The following is a 23,412-nucleotide window of genomic DNA, read 5'->3' as shown; positions in this document are numbered from 1 at the left end:
TTTCCCGAGCACGCTCGGGTGGTCTCCGAGTATTTATGGCTGCTCGGAGATTAAGTTTTCATCGCCTCAGCAGCATGATTTACAGCTATTAGACAGCTTGATTACATGTGGGGATTCCCTAGCAACCAGGCAAACCCCCACATATACTCAGCCTGGCTAATAGCTGTAAATCATTCAGCTGCCGTGATTAAAATTAAATCTCCGAACATTAACAAATACCCGGAGGTCAGCTGAGCATGCTCGGGAAAACCTGAGCAACGAGTACACTCGCTCATCACTACTGACAATTAGTTTTCCAGGTGATTCTAATTAACACCTTCACCCCCAAGGGTGGTTTGCACGTTAATGACCAGGCCAATTTTTAGAATTCTGACCACTGTCTCTTTATGAGGTTATAACTCCGAAACGCTTCAACGGATCTTGGCGATTCTGAGATTGTTTTCTTGTGACATATTGTACTTCATGTTAGTGGTTAAATTTCTTCGATATAACTTGCATTTATTTGTGAAAAAAATGGAAATTTGGTGAAAATTTTGAAAATTTCACAATTTTCAAATTTTTTTTTTACTCTGTTAAACCAGAGGGTTATGTGACACAAAATAGTTAATAAATAACATTTCTCACATGTCTACTTTACATCAGCACAATTTTGAAAACAAAATTTTTTTTTGCTATAAGTTATAAGGGTTAAAATTTGACCAGCAATTTCTCATTTTTACAACAAAATTTACAAAACCATTTTTTTTAGGGACCACCTCACATTTGAAGTCACTTTGAGGGGTCTATATGGCCCAAAATTGACACCATTCTGAAAACTGCACCCCTCAAGGTGCTCAAAACCACATTCAAGAAGTTTATTAACCCTTCAGGTGTTTCACAGCAGCAGAAGCAACATGGAAGGAAAAAAATTAACATTTTACTTTTTAGTCACAAAAATGATCTTTCAGCAATAATTTTTTTATTTTCCCAAGGGTAAAAAGAGAAAATGGACCTCAAAATTTGTTGTCCAATTTCTCCTGAGTATGTTGATACCCTACATGTGAGGGGGAACCACTTTTTGGGTGCACGGCAGGACTCAGAAGGAAAGGAGCGCCGTTTGACATTTTCAAGCTAAAATTGGCTGGAATTGAGAACGGACGCCATGTTGCGTTTGATTAGCCCCTGATGTGTCTAAACAGTGGAAACCCTCCACAAGTGGCCCCATTTTGGAAACTAGACCCCCTAAGCAACTTATCTAGGTGTGTGTTGAGCACTTTGAACCCCCAAGTGCTTCACAAAAGTTTATAACGCCCGGGCATGAAAATAAAAAATTCTATTTTTTCCACAAACAAGATCGTTTAGTTCCCAATTTTTTATTTTCCAAAGGGTAACAGGAGAAACTGGACCCCAAAAGTTGTTGTCCAATTTGTCCTGAATACGCTGATACCCCATATGTGGGGGGTAACCACTGTTTGGGCGCATGGCAGGGCTCAGAAGGAAAGGAGTGCCGTTTGACATTTTCAAGCAAAAATTGTCTGGAATTGAGATCGGACGCCATGTCGCGTTTGGCGAGCCCCTGATGTGCCTAAACAGTGGAAACCCCCTACAAGTGACCCCATTTTGGAAACTAGACCCCCTAAGGAACTTATCTAGGTGTGTGTTGAGCACTTTGAACCCCCAAGTGCTTCACAGAAGTTTATAACGTCCGGGCGTGAAAATAAAAAATTCTATTTTTTTTCCACAAAAATGATATTTCTGTCCCCAATTTTTTATTTTCCCAAGGGTAACAGGAGAAATTGGACTGCAAAAGTTGTTGTCCAATTTGTCCTGAGTACGCTGGTACCCCATATGTAGGGGAACCACTGTTTGGGCGCATAGCAGGGTTCAGAAGGAAAGGAGCGCCGTTTCACATTTTCAAGCTAAAATTGGCTGGAATTGAGATTGGACACCATGTCGTGTTTGGCGAGCCCCTGATGTGCCTAAACAGTGGAAACCCCCCACAAGTGACCCAATTTTGAAAACTAGACCCCCTAAGGAACTTATCTAGGTGTGTGTTGAGCACTTTAAACCCCCAAGTGCTCCACAAAAGTTTATAATGCTCGGGCGTGAAAATAAAAAGTTCTATTTTTTCCACAAACATGATCGTTTAGTCCCTAATTTTTTATTTTCTCAATGGTAACAGGAGAAATTGAACCCCAAAAGTTGTTGACCAATTTGTACTGAGTATGCTGATATCCTATATGTGGGGTGGAACCACTGTTTGGGCGCATGACAGGGCTCAGAAGGAAAGGAGCGCCGTTTGACATTTTCAAGCTAAAATTGGCTGGAATTGAGATCGGACGCCATGTCGCGTTTGGCGAGCCCCTGATGTGCCTAAACAGTAGAAACCCCCCACAAGTGACCCCACTTTGGAAACTAGACCCCGTAAGGAACTTATCTAGGTGTGTGTTGAGCACTTTGAACCCCCAAGTGCTTCACAGAAGTTTATAACGCCCGGGCGTGAAAATAAAAAATTCTATTTTTTTCCCATAAAAATTATCTTTCAGTCCCCAATTTTTAATTTTCCCAATGGTAGCAGGAGAAATTGGACCCTAAAAGTTGTTGTCCAATTTGTCCTGAGTACGCTTGTTACCCATATGTGGGAGAAAACTGCTGTTTGGGCACACTTCAGGGCTCGGAAGGGAAGAAGTGACGTTTTGGAATGCAGACTTTGATGGAATGGTCTGCGGGCATCATGTTCCATTTGGTGAGCCCCTGATGTGCCTAACAGGAGAAGCTCCCCACAAGTGACCCCATGTTGGAAAATTGACCCCCTAAGGAACTTATCTAGGTGTGTGGTGAGAATTTTGAACCCCCAAGTTCTTCACTAAAGTTTATGACGCCCGGCGCGAAAATAGAAAATTCTGTTTTTTTCCCACAAAAATGATCTTTTAGGCTAAAGGCCCCGTCTCACATAGCGAGATCGCTAGCGAGATCGCTGCTGAGTCACAAGTTTTGTGACGCAACAGCGACCTCCATAGCGATCTCGCTATGTGTGACACGTACCAGCGATCAGGCCCCTGCTGCGAGATCGCTGGTCGTGTCGGAATGGCCTGGACCTTTTTTTGGTCGTTGAGGCCCCGCTGACATCGCTGAATCGGTGTGTGTGACACCGATCCAGCGATGTCTTCACTGGTAACCAGGGTAAACATCGGGTTACTAAGCGCAGGGCCGCGCTTAGTAACCCGATGTTTACCCTGGTTACCAGCGTAAATGTTAAAAAAACAAACAGTACATACTCGCCTTTCGGTGTCCAGGTCCCTTGCCGTCTGCTTCCTGCTCTCACTGACTGCCGGCCGTACAGTGAGAAGTGAGAGCACAGCAGTGACGTCACCGCTGCGCTCTCACTGTACGGCGGCTCAGTCAGAGCAGGAAGCAGACGGCAAGGGACCTGGACACCGAAAGGCGAGTATGTACTGTTTGTTTTTTTAACATTTACGCTGGTAACCAGGGTAAACATCGGGTTACTAAGCACGGCCCTGCGCTTAGTAACCCGATGTTTACCCTGGTTACCCGGGTGCTGCAGGGGGACTTCGGCATCGTTGAAGACAGTTTCAACGATGCCGAAGTCGTTCCCCTGATCGTTGGTCGCTGGAGAGAGCTGTCTGTGTGACAGCTCCCCAGCAACCACACAGCGACTTACCAACGATCACGGCCAGGTCGTATCGCTGGTCGTGATCGTTGGTAAATCGCTTAGTGAGACGGGGCCTTAAGTTCACACGTTGCAGAATTGCCACGGAAATTTCCGCGGCAATTCTGCGCCTCCTGCCGCGGGTATATTGCATGCAGGATTAGGCATGCATATACCCGCAGAAAACTAGCGTTTTGCAAGCATAATTAGCTTGCAGAATGCTAGAGTTTTCCAAGCGATCTGTAGCATCGCTTGGAAAACTGACTGACAGGTTGGTCACACTTGTCAAACATACTGTTTGACAAGTGTGACCAACTTTTTACTATAGATGCTGCCTATGCCGCATCTATAGTAAAAGGTAGAATGTTAAAAAATAATTAAAAAAATAAAAAACATGGTTATACTCACCTGCAGACCTCAGCGGCGTCCGTTCCTATAGCTGCTGGGCGGTGAAGGACCTGCGATGACGTCACGGTCTTGTGATTGGTCACGTGACCGGTCACATGCGGTCTCGCGACCAATCACAAGACCGTGATGTCATCGCAGGTCCTTCACCGCCCAGCAGCTATAGGAACCGAGGCGGCAGCGTGCAGCGGAGAGGCCGGAAGACTGCGGGGGACATCGAAGGTGAGTATATCACTATTTTTTATTTTAATTCTTTTATTTTTTACCAATTATATGGTGCCCAGTCCGTGGAGGAGAGTCTCCTCTCCTCCACCCTGGGTACCAACCGCACATGATCTGCTTGCTTCCCGCATGGTGTGCACAGCCCCGTGCGGGAAGTAAGCAGATCAATGCACTCCTATGGGTGCAGAATCGCCGCGATTCCGCAATTTTAATGAACATGCTGCGTTTTTTTCTGGAATGCGATTCCGCTCAGGAAAAAAATGCAGCATGTGCACAAAAAATGCGGAATGCATTCTATTACATAGGATGCTTAATGTTAGCGTTTTTTTCGCGGTTTTATAGCGTTTTTATAGCGAAAAAACGTGAAAAAAACGCAAAAAATCTGCTACGTGTGCACACAGCCTGAATCCTCAATTTTTTATTTTCCCAAGGGTAACAAGAGAAATTGGACCCCAAAAGTTGTTGTCCAATTTGTCCTGAGTACGCTGGTACCCCATTTGTGGGAAAAAAAACTGTTTGGGCATGTCGGGACTCAGAAGGAAAGCAGAGACGATTTGGAATGCAGACTTTGATGGACTGGTCTGAGGGTGTCATGTTCCATTTGCAGAGCCCCTGATGTGCCTAAACAGTAAAAAAAAACACAAGTGACATCATTTTGGAGCCTAGACCCCCAACGAACTTACCTAGATGTGCCCCCTCTTTGGAACTAATCTACTGGTTCCTGTAAAGTAAATTAGTAGTGCATGGAGGAGTGGTACAATTTGAAGCAATCCTTCATACACAGGCCAGGTTTTTCGGGGCAGGTGTCGCATTGATAGATGGTGTCCTTGCGTATTCCTCTTTTGTAGCACACTTGGCACCTTTTTTGTGGCTTACCTTTTCTTCCAGTTAGCGGGATCACCCCCGGAAAATGCTGACCTGGTACGATATGAGCACCCTCATTTCCGGAAGTACTGGGGCCCGCTCCTTCCCAAACATCAGGGCCTTAACCACTACCTCCTGGAACTGAAGGTACGACGTATCAGTGTGTCGTGCACATCGTGACAGCAGGAAAGCGTTGAAACTGAGGAAAAAGGGTGCACTCTAGCTGTATGATCATAATACGTATGGGTGCGGTGCCTAGTCCAATGATAAATATAACCAAGACAAAAAAGAAGAAAGATTGGACTCGCACAACCTAATTATATGCAAAAATATGAAAAGCATTTATTAGAACACCACAACAAAACAATATAAAAACATTTAAAAATGCACATATAAGCACACAACACCCCAATTTAACTCAGTATGTATAATAACAATACACTTAATAAGCTCAGCTAGACCTGCATGTAGATACCCATATCATGATCAGGACCCAATATAATGAGCAAGATATTCGTGGAAAAAGTCCACAGTAATAAATAGTGGATCCCACTATTCTGTGGCAAAAGGTGGATGAACCCGCAAGTAGCCAGAATGATAATACTCAATATGCAGATAAACCGCATAATGCCGTACCTAATCCATAGAAATAGAAGGCAAATCAAAGCTGCAGAAAGATAGAGCTATGGAAGTCACCTAGAGCCCATAAGCCAGGGAAGGTCAGCTGCGAATAAGAATGGGGTGTGAGGAACTGGCCCCACGCGTATTGCCGCCGCAGCGGCTTCGTCAGGGGAAGCGTTGAGCATTGCCATTTGTACGATGTACACGGACAGCTTTTTGTACCACACCTTGGCCTTTCTCAAAGCACTGTACAGTTGGATCGGAGTTGATCGGAGAGATCAACGCCCACTATGTTTTTGTTGTACCCCAGTACACAGTCCGGTTTGCAGACCTGTGTAGAGGTACCTCGTACAGTGCTGAGGGCACTGCCATCACCGTGTATGGTGGTCAAGAGAAGGACATAACTCTTGTCCTTGTACTTGACCACCAGAAGGTGGTCGCTACATTGGGCTTTGCTTTCACCTTTTCTGACCATCTGCCCAAGTAGCATCTTCGGGAGGCCTCTCCGATTTTTGCAGACAGTACCGCAGGCTGTGGTACCTCGCGCACAGAGGGATTTGTAGAGTGAGATGCTGGAATAAAAGTTATCGTTGTAGAGGTGATAACCTTTATTCAGCAGTGGGTGCACCAAATCCCACACAATTTTCCCACTCACTCCCAGGATAGAAGGACACTCAGGTGGTTCAATCCTGCTGTCCTTCCCTTCGTACACTCTAAAGCTGTAGGTGTACCCTGAGGTACTCTCACACAGATTGTAGAGTTTGATTCCGTACCTGGCCCTCTTGTTGGGCAGGTATTGACGGAATCTGAGCCACCCCTTCAAATGAACCAAGGACTCATCCACGCAGATGTCCCTTTGAGGCAAGTACACTTCAGCAAACTTTTTGCTGAAGTGTTCGATGACCGGCCGAACTTTGAACAGATGGTCAAAATTGGGGTCATCTCATGTGGGACACCGTGCATTATCATTGTAATGAAGGAACTTATGGATGGCCTCAAGACGTGTCCGGACCATGACCATTCGGAAACTGGGGTGTTATATAAAATATCAACACTCCAATATTGCTGAATTTCTGGCTTCTTCAGGATCCCCATATGAAGGACCAGGCCCCAAAACTGCATCATTTCAACTGTGTCTACAGAAGACCAGTTAGAAAAAGATAAACTAGGGTTTTGCTCCAAAAATTGCCGAGCATGCAAATCAGTTTGCTCCACCATGAGGTTAACTAAAGCCTCAGAGAAAAAGACTTTGAAAAAGTCTATTTCTGTGAGGCTGGTGGTGTCAAACTTGATTCCTGATTCTGCCTCAAAATTGGGAATCAGTGGCTCGTAATTTTCGGGGGCCGAGGTCCATATGGGGTCCACAGAGGGGTGCGCTGGTTTAGGAATGGTGGGCGCTGCCTCATCTTCTGTCCTGGGGGGTCTGCATGGCGGTTCCCCCCAGGAAGATGAGGAGGAGGAAGAGGAGGACGAATCTGAAGAGAAAAGGAATGTGGGATCCTCTTCCTCACTATCAGTGTTGGAGGCAAGGAAAGAATATGCCTCCTCCGCTGAATAGCGCTGCTGGGAAGAACGGGACGAGCGGAACATTTTTTTTTTTAGTATGATGCTTGGGTGTACTTTATTGTTAACTGTGTATGTGTGTGGGGGGATAGCGTTTGCTACAAACTATTCTGAAAAGAAAAAGCTAAAGGAAAAAAAGCAAATAGGGAGAAAAAAAATACATGTGAAAGGAAAAGTCTAAAACAGCAGTCAATTTCAAACAAAAAAAGAAAAGAAAAAAGCCAGCTCACCGATAGATGTAAGAGGCACGGAACTTCGTCCTGACACGACGTAGTGGAATCCCAAAAACAAAGAAAAGTTGTTCCAGCTTCTTGATAAAATTTAGTTTTTAATCCAACATATTAAAATCAAAAAGGACACACTCCTGGGACAATGCCATAACACATGTGAAGAGAGCTACGCGTTTCGACCTGATGGTCTTTGTCACAGCTGATCTATTAGGTAGCCCATCCGATATAAGAAGGACCACTGCACCAATGGAAAGGTGAGGAGAAGTCACCTGACCCGAAGGTCCTGTGTAATATAAAATATATAAGACATTATCAAATTGCTATATGCATACAATAGAAAAATTCAATAAAATCCAAAAGATGCATAAATAAACAGAAATGAACAGAAAAAAAAAAAAAAATAATAAACAAATATATACATCGAAATACTGCTATTATCCATGTCAATAGTTATTGTGTACACTGGGATCCTACTATTATTTATGTTAATAGTGAAACATGAGTTCACTTTTTTTGTTGAGACCAAACGGAAATCTTGTACCTAGATTAAAAATCCAAAAGGGTTCCTGTGTGAGCAGAGCCCTATGCATATCACCTCCTCGTGGAGATTTTTTTATTTTTTCAATGCCTGTTACTCTCAGGGAGTCCGTATTGTGTGAGTGTGCTTCGATGAAGTGTCTGGCTACAGAGGAAATGGTACGACTATTCTTAATTGTGCATTTAATATCGTATAAATGTTCTGATATTCGATTTTTTAGTTTTCTTATTGTGCAACCAATGTATGATTTCTCACATGAGATACAATCTATTTTGTATACTATGAAGCGTGTATTGCAGTTGATGAAGGTTTGAATTTTATATTTGTTCTCCATGTCGCTCATACCAAAAAATTTTGTTATGTTTAAGTGTTTACAGGTAGTGCAGTTGGTAACATTGCATTTGTAGCACCCTGTGCAACTCAGCCAGGTGCTATTTGGTTGTTGAGAGGAAAAACAATTAGGGGATAATATGTTACCTAGCGTGGGTGCCCTTCTGGCTATAATATTGCAACCATTGTTCAATAACACAGCAAGAATGGGATCTTCAAATAGAATTGGAATAGCTCGATTAATAATAGCTTTAGTTTCATTAAATTGCGGACTAAACTGTAAACAGACATATGGTTTATTAGAAATTTTTTAAATATTTTTATTTTTATTTTTGTTGTTATTTTTGCTATTTGACTCTGCATAAATGAGATCTGATTGATTTTTCAAATTGACCACATTTGCCGCTCTATTGAGCATCCAGTTAGGGTAACCCCGCTTAATGAATTTTTTTCGGGATTGAGATAAATCTTTATCTAAATCATTGTTATTGTTGCAGTTCCGCTTCAGTCTAGTAAATTCACCCACGGGAATGGCTTTGATCGTATGTCTGGGATGGCTGCTTTTAGCATGGAGAACCGTATTGCCTGCTGTTGGTTTTGTGAATGTGCGTGTGGACACTAATTCATTGGGAATACCTGTCAATTCTAGATCCAAAAATGAAATTTTGGATATCGCATGTACAAAAGTAAATTTTATGTTGCAATTATTATTGTTAATATAATCTACAAATTCCTGTATGGCAGATACATCGCCTCTCCATATAATCAACGTATCATCGATGTATCTGCCATACCAGTGAATAAATGAAGAAAACGGATTAGATAATGAAAACAAATATGAATATTCCCAATAGGCCATCACTAAATTTGCAAGAGATGGTGAAAACTTTGCGCCCATAGAAACACCTGTGCACTGCAAATAATAATCCCCATCAAAAGAAAAAAAATTATGCGTTAATAGAAAAAAGTAACCTGTAAAATAAAATTAGTCAGATCTTCTGAGTAGGTACTGTATTTCCTTAGATGAAATTGCAGTGCTGTCATAGCTACATCATGCGGAATGCATGTATATAACGATATTACATCGCAGCTTAACCATGTAAAGTCTGATTTCCATTGTTTTTGTGTTATAATACCCAGAACCTCTTTGGTATCCTTAATATGCCCTGGGGTTCTTACAACTAATGGTTGAAGCAAAGAATCCAACCATTGACCTAAAAATTCATTTAGTGATCCTATACTAGAGACTATAGGTCTCATTGGGGGAAATTCAGCCTGCTTGTGAATTTTAGGAAGCCCATATAATATGGGGAAACAGGGTGTGAGACATGCATGTAATCCGCTTGTTTGACGGTTAAAACCCCAAAGGAGACACCCTCTTCAATCATTATGTCTATTTGTTGTTTAAACAGGATAGTGGGGTCAGAAGTTAATTTTTTGTAAATATTACTATCAGAAATTAGTTTGAAAATCTCATTTTTGTAATCTATAGAATTCATTATAACGATTACACCCCCTTTGTCACTTGTTTTTATGACTATATCTTTCATAGCCTTAATTTCCTGGATGGCTTTATTTTGTTTTTTTAGATATATTCTTTCTAGCTGGCTGTTTATTTTCATGTAGGAGTTTAAGATCACGTTCTACTATTTCTTGAAATTTGTTCATACACTCAGCTCGAGAATTTATGGGATAAAAATAGGGATTTTTTGTACCAAAATTATCTGCTTGATTAACAGATTTATTTACTCCATCTTTATCCTGCAAATCCTGTAAAGTCAAAAGTGACATTTTCTCATAAAAATCTAGTGTCTGAAACTCATTTTCAACCCAGTCCTCATTTTCTATATTCTCTTCCTGGTTAGCTGAGAAAAAATGTTTTTTTATAGTTAGGTTCCTGATGAATTTGTTCACGTCCAAGATGCTTGCGAAAAGATAAAAAAAAACAACTAAATTTTATCAAGAAGCTGGAACAACTTTTCTACGTCGTGTCAGGACGAAGTTCCGTGCCTCTTACATCTATCGGTGAGCTGGCTTTTTTCTTTTTTTGTTTGAAATTCAATGTTGACTGCCGTGCACCCGATATTCACTCCATATATGGGACTTACCGCACTTAATGAAGTCAGTGAAGTTTCGATCTATTTTTGTGACAGAATCAAACCTTTTACTGCACCATGTCGGACTACACTAAAAAGCGCATGCAAAAAGCTGCCAATGTGTTTTCTGGTGTATTTAATGAGACCAATTCAAGTTCTGATATTTCCAGCACATGGACTGTGTTAAAAAAAACCATGATCCAAGAGACGAAAATCTGGTGGGATTTAACCACCCTTCAAAACTACATTTCGAAAAATATGATTCCAAGAGGTCTACGGTTGAAGAAAAAAGCCACCACCGACTTTGGCACAACATTTTCCAATGAATGGAATGAAATATTAAGCAATTGCTCATTGAACCTCATGAGGCTCATTGTTAAATATGAGGAAAAAAAAACCCAAGATGTACAAAAGGAAATTGACAGTTCCAAGGAAAGTCTAAAAAATATGAATGTCATTTGTGAAAATTGTGACACCTATAAAAAGATTCGGGATGAACTAACAACATTAGAGGATGAAATTATACAACGGAAAAAACGGAAATTTGAACGAGACCTAGAGGATTATGCCAATAACAAAGTGTATAATTGGAGTGATGGCAATGAGTCTTATAGTACTCCAAGATCAATTCTACGTTTCTCTAATCGCCGCAGAAAACCAAATAAACGCTATGTAAGCTTTAGTTCAAGAGATGGCGAATCAGATGACAATGGTCTCAGCACATCTGACATTTCTCTCAATGAGCCCATGGAGCACAATTCAGCCAAACAATCAAATAAATAAAAAAACGCAAAAGGCGCGGTGGGAGGAAGCACAGAAAACCATCATGGTGTGCAAACCCGCCGCAACAAAAGCATGATGAGATAAGTCAGAATGTTGTAAATTTGTCTTCAAAATTTTTTTCACCGGGACAAAAGAACGGGCTTTAAGAGGGAAACGTGAAAGGTATCGGTGATACCAAGGCATGGAGGAATAGCCAAACGGTAGACCACAGGGTTCACCTGTTCCAGAACCTTGAACGGGCCAATGTAGCGAGGCGCAAACTTAGTGGACTCAACTCGCAGCCTGATGTTACGGGCGGAGAGCCACACTAAGTTGCCAGGAGCAAAGGTCGGAGCGGGGCGTCGGTGTGTATCAGCCGAGACCCTCATTCTCTCCTTGGAGGCCCGGATGGCATCCTGTGTGCGGTCCCAGATGTCACGTGCCTCCACCGCCCAGTCTGCCACCCTAGAATCGGTGGATGACACGGGCATGGGCACAGGGACACGCGGATGCTGGCCGTAATTAAGGAGAAAAGGAGTCTGACCAGTGGAATCTAGGGTTGAGCTAAACGGGTCGTTCATTTTCAAAAGTCGCCGACTTTTGGCAAAGTCGGCGTCTCATGAAACCGAGTCGATCCCAGCGTTGCATCGGCCATGCGGTGCGCGACTTTCGCGCCAAAGTCGCGTTTCAATGACGCGAAAAGCGCCATTTCTCAGCCAATGAAGGTGAACGCAGAGTGTGGGCAGCGTGATGACATAGTGCCTGGTCCCCACCATCTTAGAGAAGGGCATTGCAGTGATTGGCTTGCTGTCTGCGGCGTCACAGGGGCTATAAAGGGGCGTTCCCACCGACCGCCATCTCACTGCTGCTGATCTGAGCTTAGGGAGAGGTTGCTGCCGCTTCGTCAGAAGCAGGGAGAGTGTTAGGCAGGGTCCATAAACACCAAACTGCTTGTGCTGTAGCGATTTCCACTGTCCAACACCACCTTCAGTGTGCAGGGACAGTGGAAGCTACATTTTTATTTTTTTTTCTCTCAGCGCTGTAGCTCATTGGGCTGCCCTAGAAGGCTCCCTGATAGCTGTATTGCTGTGTGTACGCCACTGTGGAAACCAACTGCTTTTTTCAAAGCACATATCCTCTTGTTCCTTCCTTTCTGCACAGCTATCTTTTTTGTTTGTCCACACTTTTTATTTAATTTGTGCATCAGTCCACTCTTTATTGCTGCCTGCCATACCTGGCTGAGATTACTGCAGGGAGATAGTAATTGTAGGACAGTTCCTGTTTTTTTGTTTGTTTTTTTTTGTTGGAGATTAAGATTGGCATTTCTGCTAGAGTGCCATCCGTGTGTGTGCCATCTCTCACTGAGTGGGCCATAGAAAGCCTATTTATTTTTTTCCATGATTTGGGTTCTAAAATCTACCTGAAAAAAAAAACACTACATCAATCAGTGGTAGAAAAATATTGGCCTCAGTCAGGGCTTGTGTGCCACTCCTGACTCCTGTGTGTGCCATCTCTTACTCAGTGGGCCATAGAAAGCCTTTTTTTTTTATTATTATTTGGTTTCTAAAGTCTCCCTGAAAAAAAAATAAAAAAATAAAAAAACAGTGGGAGATTAATATTGCTCTTTCAGCTTGTGTGCCAGTCTTGAATCCTGGGTGTGCCACCTCTCTCTCTCAAATTGTGGGCCATAGAAAGCCTATTTATTTTTTTCCTTGATTTGGGTTCTAAAATCTACCTTAAAAAAAACACTACATCAATCAGTGGTAGAAAAATACTAAATAAACAAAGGCACCGCGCCAACTAAATAAATAATGCGTAAATGTACACAGTGAGCATCTACCTGAATACAATGTGACGCACAATGAAAATATAAAAGGTAACAATAGCAGAGTGGATGCCTATTATTTCCAAAGCTACCACATAAAGTGCATGGCTTGCTATTAGAAAAGAAAACACACTTACTGGCTAATAATGTAGCTGTTTGTGAAGGTGAGAGCACGTTTTCAGGAGAGCTGCAGTAGTAGGAACAGGATCGCCAGCGGTCACAGAAGTGAAAGTAAAAATCCAGTATCCAGATTTACGATGCCCAGGACAGAGTGGATGCCTGTTATTTCCAAAGCTACCACATAGAGTGCATGGCTTGCTATTAGAAAAGAAAACACACTTACTGGCTAATGATGTAGCTGTTTGTGAAGGTGAGAGCACGTTTTCAGGAGAGCTGCAGTAGTAGGAACAGGATCGCCAGCGGCCACAGAAGTGAAAGTAAAAATCCAGTATCCAGATTTGCGATGCCCAGGACAGTGACGTGGGGCGGCACAAACACCCAAAAGTAAAGGGAGCGTCCTCCCTGGTGAGTATGTGCCTGCCGCATACGTCAGGAACACCGCTTGCCGGCACACATGGACCAGGAGAAGCTGGTGCACAGAGCGGTGAAAAAGGGGGCGTGGTAAAGGTGACGTCACCAAAACAAAAAAACAGAGGACGGATGCCGCACAGGACCACACTTGCCTATGCGTTTCGAAGGTCTACGGACCTTCTTCGTCAGGGCTGAAGATACTGGCGGTCTCTAAGTCCTTTTAAAGCGCCATACACCCCCATAATGCACCAGCCCCTGGGACACTGCAAACCTATTGGGCCACTAACAGCGTGAAGAGAGGGAATAAATTTAGCTATACATAATACAAACTGGAAATAATCCGGAGTAGAATAACCTATATTAAATATATATAAAAACACCTTTTATTATCTATAAAAAATATAAATAAAAACATCATATATAAATACATATAAATGCGCATTAAAATATGCCGCTATAAATTATAGCAGGCATATAAATATTTAAAAGGTCTACAAGGAAAAGGTCTACAAGAAAAAAAGGGGGGGGGGTGTAGGGGAGGGGAAGGAAAAAACAAGAGGAAGATCATACCAAACCATGAGGAATTAGCTAAAAGCGTATAGCTCAATTTCACAGTTCAGGCCTTTAGGAGCTAAACTGTCAAGTGTAAAGATCCACTTGGATTCAGTGCGTGACATGGACTTAATATAATCACCTCCCCTCCAATTCTTGTGTACCCTCTGAATGCCACAAAAACTTAACCCTTTACTTGACCTCCCATGATGCTCCATGAAATGTCTAGACAGGGGGTGGCCTACAAAGCCTTTCTCTATATTTTTAAAATGTTCCTTAAGCCGGTCCATAAGCCTACGTTTGGTCCGGCCTATATAAATTTTGTCGCATGGACATTTGATCAAATAAATAACCCCCGTAGACCAGCAGGATATGCTTTCTTTGATAAAAAATTCCCGAGAGCCGTCTGAATTAAAAAATTTAAATTGTCTATCCTTTTTAAAATTTGTGCGTACACAACAAGAACAGGTACCACAGGGAGTAAAACCTGGATTAATTTGGTGAACTTTCTTAATGGGACCCCTCCTGGTAGTTGGAGCTATGATGTTCCCAATGGTCTGCGTCTTCCTAAAAATAAACCTTGGGTTATGGGGTAATAGGCCGCCTATCACCTTATCCAATTGGAGGGTTGCCCAATGCTTACGTATTATTTTAGTAAACAGTTTATGCCCCTGATGATACCGCGTGATAATGGGCAGGCGGTGGATCTGGTCTGCAATACCCTCTCCAATAGATGAATTCCTGGTGGTTTTATGTATGAAGGTATCTCTCGAGGTTTCGTGGACCGCCTTATTGGCCGCCATAATAAGATCTAAAGGGTAACCTTTTTCCAGGAATTTTCCCGTCAGGTGCTCAGCCTCGATTTCATAGTCCCGAATTTTAGTACAATTCCTTCTTAATCGAGTAAATTGACTTTTAGGGATGTTAGTCAACCAGACGGGGAGGTGGCAACTGCTTATATCAATAAAACCATTAGAATCCACCGTCTTGCGGTGACATTTGGTCAATACCTTATCTTCCTCAATAAAAATATTCAGGTCCAGAAAATTGACTGCTGTTTTACTGGTAGATGCTGTAAATTCCAGCCCAAAGTCATTACAATTAAGGCTGGCAATGAATACATCCAACTCATCTTGGGGGCCATTCCAAATAAACAATACGTCATCTATAAACCGTTTCCACATGACCAACCCAATGTTGCAGCTGTTGGTAAGTTTAATCTGTAGCTCCTCCCATCTGGCTACATAGAGGTTCGCATAGCTGGGAGCGAAGCAGGTACCCATGGCTGTTCCCCATGTTTGAAGATAGAACTGGCCATAATAGATAAAATAATTATGCTCCAAGATGAAGAGAATACTCTCAATAATAAATTTAATCTGTATATCTCTATAAATGTTTAATTTATCCAAAAAATATTCCGCAGCTTCGCATCCTTTAGAGTGGTTTATCACTGTATAGAGGGATTTAATATCAAGTGTCCCAAGGATAAAACCACTCTCCCAGCGTACCTCTTCAAGTAGTTGTAACACATGACTCGTGTCTTTAAGATAGGCCGGAACAATGGACATGCACTTCTGGAGATGTGTGTCAATGTAACGTGACAAGTTTGAAGTTAGACAATTTACGCCTGAGATGATAGGTCTACCTGGTGGGTGCGCGCTGTCCTTGTGAACCTTAGGGAGGTAATAAAATACTGCAATGCTTGGAGTTTTATTAAGGACAAACTGAAATTCTTTTTTATTTAGAATCCCTAAGGATTTACCACGTGTTGCGAGAACACCAAGATTCTTAACAAAGCGTGCAGTAGGGTCACTAGTGAGTCTCTTATAAGTGACAGCGTCAGATAAGATGCGAATTGATTCCTCCTCATAGGAAGTCTTGTTAAGAACCACAATACCTCCCCCCTTATCTGCAGGCCGTACAATAATATCATTGTTATCTTGAAGGTCAAGAAGTGCTTTCCTCTCAGAATGGGTAAGGTTTTGGGGGATATATTTAGCCTTATTGGTTTTTATTTTTCGAATATCCTGAGTTACTGCCGACTCGAATGCGTGGAAAGCATTAGAGTATTCATGTATGGGGTGGAAGGTAGAAGGATTAGATAACGACGTCTGTATATATTCGGAAGCATTAATAATGGTAGATGGCTGAGGGCCTTTTTTTAGAAAAAATTTTTTAATAGCCAAGTTCCGTAAAAACTGTTTGAGGCTAACATATAAATCAAAAGGTTTCACTGCCATGGTAGGAGCAAACTTGAGACCTTTCTGGAGAAGAGAAATTTCACTTTCCGAAAATGTATAAGAACTCAAGTTGAATATTCTTTGGGTAGAGGGGGGTTTTGTCACTTTCTTTTTGGAGAGTTTCCCCCCCCCCTCTTACCTCTTTTAGTTTTGGAAGTTTTACCCGGAAAAAATCCCGATTAATGGTTGATTGTAACTTAGGTCCTTTCCCTCTATTTGGTAAGAGGCTGGGAATTCTCTTGGGGTTATTACCCCTATAGTTAATATTCCCAGTGTTCGTAGTAACTGGCCCAGTCCGCTTGGGAGGTTTCTGTATTTTTTGAGTTTTTTGAGAGATGGAAGAACTCAACAGGCCCCCATTTCTATTAGGCCATTTCCTATTTTTGGATAAATTAAACATTTATAGAGATATACAGATTAAATTTATTATTGAGAGTATTCTCTTCATCTTGGAGCATAATTATTTTATCTATGATGGCCAGTTCTATCTTCAAACATGGGGAACAGCCATGGGCACCCGCTTCGCTCCCAGCTATGCGAACCTCTATGTAGCCAGATGGGAGGAGCTACAGATTAAACTTACCAACAGCTGCAACATTGGGTTGGTCATGTGGAAACGGTTTATAGATGACGTATTGTTTATTTGGAATTGCCCCCAAGATGAGTTGGATGTATTCATTGCCAGCCTTAATTGTAATGACTTTGGGCTGGAATTTACAGCATCTACCAGTAAAACAGCAGTCAATTTTCTGGACCTGAATATTTTTATTGAGGAAGATAAGGTATTGACCAAATGTCACCGCAAGACGGTGGATTCTAATGGTTTTATTGATATAAGCAGTTGCCACCTCCCCGTCTGGTTGACTAACATCCCTAAAAGTCAATTTACTCGATTAAGAAGGAATTGTACTAAAATTCGGGACTATGAAATCGAGGCTGAGCACCTGACGGGAAAATTCCTGGAAAAAGGTTACCCTTTAGATCTTATTATGGCGGCCAATAAGGCGGTCCACGAAACCTCGAGAGATACCTTCATACATAAAACCACCAGGAATTCATCTATTGGAGAGGGTATTGCAGACCAGATCCACCGCCTGCCCATTATCACGCGGTATCATCAGGGGCATAAACTGTTTACTAAAATAATACGTAAGCATTGGGCAACCCTCCAATTGGATAAGGTGATAGGCGGCCTATTACCCCATAACCCAAGGTTTATTTTTAGGAAGACGCAGACCATTGGGAACATCATAGCTCCAACTACCAGGAGGGGTCCCATTAAGAAAGTTCACCAAATTAATCCAGGTTTTACTCCCTGTGGTACCTGTTCTTGTTGTGTACGCACAAATTTTAAAAAGGATAGACAATTTAAATTTTTTAATTCAGACGGCTCTCGGGAATTTTTTATCAAAGAAAGCATATCCTGCTGGTCTACGGGGGTTATTTATTTGATCAAATGTCCATGCGACAAAATTTATATAGGCCGGACCAAACGTAGGCTTATGGACCGGCTTAAGGAACATTTTAAAAATATAGAGAAAGGCTTTGTAGGCCACCCCCTGTCTAGACATTTCATGGAGCATCATGGGAGGTCAAGTAAAGGGTTAAGTTTTTGTGGCATTCAGAGGGTACACAAGAATTGGAGGGGAGGTGATTATATTAAGTCCATGTCACGCACTGAATCCAAGTGGATCTTTACACTTGACAGTTTAGCTCCTAAAGGCCTGAACTGTGAAATTGAGCTATACGCTTTTAGCTAATTCCTCATGGTTTGGTATGATCTTCCTCTTGTTTTTTCCTTCCCCTCCCCTACACCCCCCCCCCCTTTTTTTCTTGTAGACCTTTTCCTTGTAGACCTTTTAAATATTTATATGCCTGCTATAATTTATAGCGGCATATTTTAATGCGCATTTATATGTATTTATATATGATGTTTTTATTTATATTTTTTATAGATAATAAAAGGTGTTTTTATATATATTTAATATAGGTTATTCTACTCCGGATTATTTCCAGTTTGTATTATGTATAGCTAAATTTATTCCCTCTCTTCACGCTGTTAGTGGCCCAATAGGTTTGCAGTGTCCCAGGGGCTGGTGCATTATGGGGGTGTATGGCGCTTTAAAAGGACTTAGAGACCGCCAGTATCTTCAGCCCTGACGAAGAAGGTCCGTAGACCTTCGAAACGCATAGGCAAGTGTGGTCCTGTGCGGCATCCGTCCTCTGTTTTTTTGTTTTGGTGACGTCACCTTTACCACGCCCCCTTTTTCACCGCTCTGTGCACCAGCTTCTCCTGGTCCATGTGTGCCGGCAAGCGGTGTTCCTGACGTATGCGGCAGGCACATACTCACCAGGGAGGACGCTCCCTTTACTTTTGGGTGTTTGTGCCGCCCCACGTCACTGTCCTGGGCATCGCAAATCTGGATACTGGATTTTTACTTTCACTTCTGTGGCCGCTGGCGATCCTGTTCCTACTACTGCAGCTCTCCTGAAAACGTGCTCTCACCTTCACAAACAGCTACATCATTAGCCAGTAAGTGTGTTTTCTTTTCTAATAGCAAGCCATGCACTCTATGTGGTAGCTTTGGAAATAACAGGCATCCACTCTGTCCTGGGCATCGTAAATCTGGATACTGGATTTTTACTTTCACTTCTGTGACCGCTGGCGATCCTGTTCCTACTACTGCAGCTCTCCTGAAAACGTGCTCTCACCTTCACAAACAGCTACATTATTAGCCAGTAAGTGTGTTTTCTTTTCTAATAGCAAGCCATGCACTTTATGTGGTAGCTTTGGAAATAATAGGCATCCACTCTGCTATTGTTACCTTTTATATTTTCATTGTGCGTCACATTGTATTCAGGTAGATGCTCACTGTGTACATTTACGCATTATTTATTTAGTTGGCGCGGTGCCTTTGTTTATTTAGTATTTTTCTACCACTGATTGATGTAGTGTTTTTTTTAAGGTAGATTTTAGAACCCAAATCAAGGAAAAAAATAAATAGGCTTTCTATGGCCCACAATTTGAGAGAGAGAGGTGGCACACCCAGGATTCAAGACTGGCACACAAGCTGAAAGAGCAATATTAATCTCCCACTGTTTTTTTATTTTTTTATTTTTTTTTCAGGGAGACTTTAGAAACCAAATAATAATAAAAAAAAAAGGCTTTCTATGGCCCACTGAGTAAGAGATGGCACACACAGGAGTCAGGAGTGGCACACAAGCCCTGACTGAGGCCAATATTTTTCTACCACTGATTGATGTAGTGTTTTTTTTTTCAGGTAGATTTTAGAACCCAAATCATGGAAAAAAATAAATAGGCTTTCTATGGCCCACTCAGTGAGAGATGGCACACACACGGATGGCACTCTAGCAGAAATGCCAATCTTAATCTCCAACAAAAAAAAACAAACAAAAAAACAGGAACTGTCCTACAATTACTATCTCCCTGCAGTAATCTCAGCCAGGTATGGCAGGCAGCAATAAAGAGTGGACTGATGCACAAATTAAATAAAAAGTGTGGACAAACAAAAAAGATAGCTGTGCAGAAAGGAAGGAACAAGAGGATATGTGCTTTGAAAAAAGCAGTTGGTTTCCACAGTGGCGTACACACAGCAATACAGCTATCAGGGAGCCTTCTAGGGCAGCCCAATGAGCTACAGCGCTGAGAGAAAAAAAAATAAAAATGTAGCTTCCACTGTCCCTGCACACTGAAGGTGGTGTTGGACAGTGGAAATCGCTACAGCACAAGCAGTTTGGTGTTTATGGACCCTGCCTAACACTCTCCCTGCTTCTGACGAAGCGGCAGCAACCTCTCCCTAAGCTCAGATCAGCAGCAGTGAGATGGCGGTCGGTGGGAACGCCCCTTTATAGCCCCTGTGACGCCGCAGACAGCAAGCCAATCACTGCAATGCCCTTCTCTAAGATGGTGGGGACCAGGCACTATGTCATCACGCTGCCCACACTCTGCGTTCACCTTCATTGGCTGAGAAATGGCGCTTTTCGCGTCATTGAAACGCGACTTTGGCGCGAAAGTCGCGCACCGCATGGCCGATGCAACGCTGGGATCGACTCGGTTTCATGAGACGCCGACTTTGCCAAAAGTCGGCGACTTTTGAAAATGAACGACCCGTTTAGCTCAACCCTAGATTCCACTGGTCAGACTCCTTTTCTCCTTAATTACGGCCAGCATCCGCGTGTCCCTGTGCCCATGCCCGTGTCATCCACCGATTCTAGGGTGGCAGACTGGGCGGTGGAGGCACGTGACATCTGGGACCGCACACAGGATGCCATCCGGGCCTCCAAGGAGAGAATGAGGGTCTCGGCTGATACACACCGACGCCCCGCTCCGACCTTTGCTCCTGGCAACTTAGTGTGGCTCTCCGCCCGTAACATCAGGCTGCGAGTTGAGTCCACTAAGTTTGCGCCTCGCTACATTGGCCCGTTCAAGGTTCTGGAACAGGTGAACCCTGTGGTCTACCGTTTGGCTATTCCTCCATGCCTTGGTATCACCGATACCTTTCACGTTTCCCTCTTAAAGCCCGTTCTTTTGTCCCGGTGAAAAAATTTTTGAAGACAAATTTACAACATTCTGACTTATCTCATCATGCTTTTGTTGCGGCGGGTTTGCACACCATGATGGTTTTCTGTGCTTCCTCCCACCGCGCCTTTTGCGTTTTTTTATTTATTTGATTGTTTGGCTGAATTGTGCTCCATGGGCTCATTGAGAGAAATGTCAGATGTGCTGAGACCATTGTCATCTGATTCGCCATCTCTTGAACTAAAGCTTACATAGCGTTTATTTGGTTTTCTGCGGCGATTAGAGAAACGTAGAATTGATCTTGGAGTACTATAGGACTCATTGCCATCACTCCAATTATACACTTTGTTATTGGCATAATCCTCTAGGTCTCGTTCAAATTTCCGTTTTTTCCGTTGTATAATTTCATCCTCTAATGTTGTTAGTTCATCCCGAATCTTTTTATAGGTGTCACAATTTTCACAAATGACATTCATATTTTTTAGACTTTCCTTGGAACTGTCAATTTCCTTTTGTACATCTTGGGTTTTTTTTTCCTCATATTTAACAATGAGCCTCATGAGGTTCAATGAGCAATTGCTTAATATTTCATTCCATTCATTGGAAAATGTTGTGCCAAAGTCGGTGGTGGCTTTTTTCTTCAACCGTAGACCTCTTGGAATCATATTTTTCGAAATGTAGTTTTGAAGGGTGGTTAAATCCCACCAGATTTTCGTCTCTTGGATCATGGTTTTTTTTAACACAGTCCATGTGCTGGAAATATCAGAACTTGAATTGGTCTCATTAAATACACCAGAAAACACATTGGCAGCTTTTTGCATGCGCTTTTTAGTGTAGTCCGACATGGTGCAGTAAAAGGTTTGATTCTGTCACAAAAATAGATCGAAACTTCACTGACTTCATTAAGTGCGGTAAGTCCCATATATGGAGTGAATATCGGGTGCACGGCAGTCAACATTGAATTTCAAACAAAAAAAGAAAAAAGCCAGCTCACCGATAGATGTAAGAGGCACGGAACTTCGTCCTGACACGACGTAGAAAAGTTGTTCCAGCTTCTTGATAAAATTTAGTTGTTTTTTTTTATCTTTTCGCAAGCATCTTGGACGTGAACAAATTCATCAGGAACCTAACTATAAAAAAACATTTTTTCTCAGCTAACCAGGAAGAGAATATAGAACATGAGGACTGGGTTGAAAATGAGTTTCAGACACTAGATTTTTATGAGAAAATGTCACTTTTGACTTTACAGGATTTGCAGGATAAAGATGGAGTAAATAAATCTGTTAATCAAGCAGATAATTTTGGTACAAAAAATCCCTATTTTTATCCCATAAATTCTCGAGCTGAGTGTATGAACAAATTTCAAGAAATAGTAGAACGTGATCTTAAACTCCTACATGAAAATAAACAGCCAGCTAGAAAGAATATATCTAAAAAAACAAAATAAAGCCATCCAGGAAATTAAGGCTATGAAAGATATAGTCATAAAAACAAGTGACAAAGGGGGTGTAATCGTTATAATGAATTCTATAGATTACAAAAATGAGATTTTCAAACTAATTTCTGATAGTAATATTTACAAAAAATTAACTTCTGACCCCACTATCCTGTTTAAACAACAAATAGACATAATGATTGAAGAGGGTGTCTCCTTTGGGGTTTTAACCGTCAAACAAGCGGATTACATGCATGTCTCACACCCTGTTTCCCCATATTATATGGGCTTCCTAAAATTCACAAGCAGGCTGAATTTCCCCCAATGAGACCTATAGTCTCTAGTATAGGATCACTAAATGAATTTTTAGGTCAATGGTTGGATTCTTTGCTTCAACCATTAGTTGTAAGAACCCCAGGGCATATTAAGGATACCAAAGAGGTTCTGGGTATTATAACACAAAAACAATGGAAATCAGACTTTACATGGTTAAGCTGCGATGTAATATCGTTATATACATGCATTCCGCATGATGTAGCTATGACAGCACTGCAATTTCATCTAAGGAAATACAGTACCTACTCAGAAGATCTGACTAATTTTATTTTACAGGTTACTTTTTTCTATTAACGCATAATTTTTTTTCTTTTGATGGGGATTATTATTTGCAGTGCACAGGTGTTTCTATGGGCGCAAAGTTTTCACCATCTCTTGCAAATTTAGTGATGGCCTATTGGGAATATTCATATTTGTTTTCATTATCTAATCCGTTTTCTTCATTTATTCACTGGTATGGCAGATACATCGATGATACGTTGATTATATGGAGAGGCGATGTATCTGCCATACAGGAATTTGTAGATTATATTAACAATAATAATTGCAACATAAAATTTACTTTTGTACATGCGATATCCAAAATTTCATTTTTGGATCTAGAATTGACAGGTATTCCCAATGAATTAGTGTCCACACGCACATTCACAAAACCAACAGCAGGCAATACGGT

Source organism: Ranitomeya variabilis, chromosome 5 (assembly GCF_051348905.1).
Source record: "Ranitomeya variabilis isolate aRanVar5 chromosome 5, aRanVar5.hap1, whole genome shotgun sequence".
Taxonomy (NCBI): Eukaryota; Metazoa; Chordata; class Amphibia; order Anura; family Dendrobatidae; genus Ranitomeya; species Ranitomeya variabilis.
This window is presented reverse-complemented; position numbering follows the sequence as displayed.